This window comes from Molossus molossus, unplaced genomic scaffold (genome assembly GCF_014108415.1).
Source record: "Molossus molossus isolate mMolMol1 unplaced genomic scaffold, mMolMol1.p scaffold_m16_p_16, whole genome shotgun sequence".
Lineage (NCBI taxonomy): Eukaryota > Metazoa > Chordata > Mammalia > Chiroptera > Molossidae > Molossus > Molossus molossus.
Window position 1 is genome coordinate 7901365 of NW_023425351.1, and position 1120 is coordinate 7902484.

Genomic DNA, 1120 nt, shown 5'->3' on the forward strand with positions numbered 1-1120 from the left:
CCCAAACAAATAAAATCAGAAATAAAAAAAAAAGAGAAGTAACAATTAAGACCAAAGAAATATGAAGGATTGTAATATATATATATATATATATATATATATATATATATATGCAAAAACTATATGCCAACAAATTGGACAATCTGGAAAAAATTGATAAATTCCTAGAAACATACAATCTTCCAAAACTGAATTAAAAAGAATCAGAATCTGAATAGACAGATTACAACTAGTGAAACTGAAGCAGTAATCAGAAAACATGCAACAAATCAAAAGATCTGGACTGGAAGGGTTGACAGTTGAATTTTACCATACATTCAAAGAAAAACTAATGCCTGTTCTTCTCAAACTGTTCAAAACTTTCAAGAGAAAGGAAGACACCCAAGCTAATTTAACTAGGCAAGCATACTAATTTGAAACCTTGATAAAAACACTACAAAAAAATAAAATTATAACTCAGTATCCCTAATGAACAAGGACACTTAAATCCTCAACAAAATATTAGAAAATCAGATCCAGCAATGTACTAAAAAGATCATACAACAGAAGCAAGTGGGATTTATTCCAGGGATGAAAGGCCAGTACAATATTCACAAAACAATAAATGTGATAAACCATATAAACAAAATAAAGTACAAAAAACATAAGATAGTGCTCACTTCGCCAACACATATACTAAAATTGGAACGATAAAGAGAAGATTAGTATGGCCCCTGCACAAGAATGACATGCAAATTTGTGAATCGTCCCATATTTTTAAAGTTTATATGTAACCAAAAAGACCTCGAATAGCCACAGCAATCTTGAAAAACAAGAACAAAGTTGGAGGGATCACATTACCAGATTTCAGGTTATACTACAAAGCCACTGTAATCAAAACAGCCTGGTACTGGCACAAGAACAGGCATATGGACCAGTGGAACAGAACAGAGAACCCAGAAATGGACCCAAGGCATATGCTCAATTAATATTTGACAAAGGTGGCAAGAGCACACAGTGGAGTAAAGACAGCCTCTCTAATAAATGGTCTTGGGAAAATTGGACAGCTACATGCAAAAAATGAAACTAGACCATCAACTTACACCGTACAAAATAATAAACTCAAAATGGATAAAAGACT

General features: G+C 32.5%; 1 non-coding gene across 1 annotated transcript; it reads left to right on the top strand.

Moving 5' to 3' along the window:
* Positions 1-651: 651 nt before the first annotated feature.
* On the top strand, positions 652-758 carry LOC118631955. Its single transcript, XR_004959940.1, has one exon. It is a non-coding gene; the product is annotated as a U6 spliceosomal RNA (small nuclear RNA).
* The last annotated feature ends 362 nt before the right edge of the window (positions 759-1120 follow it).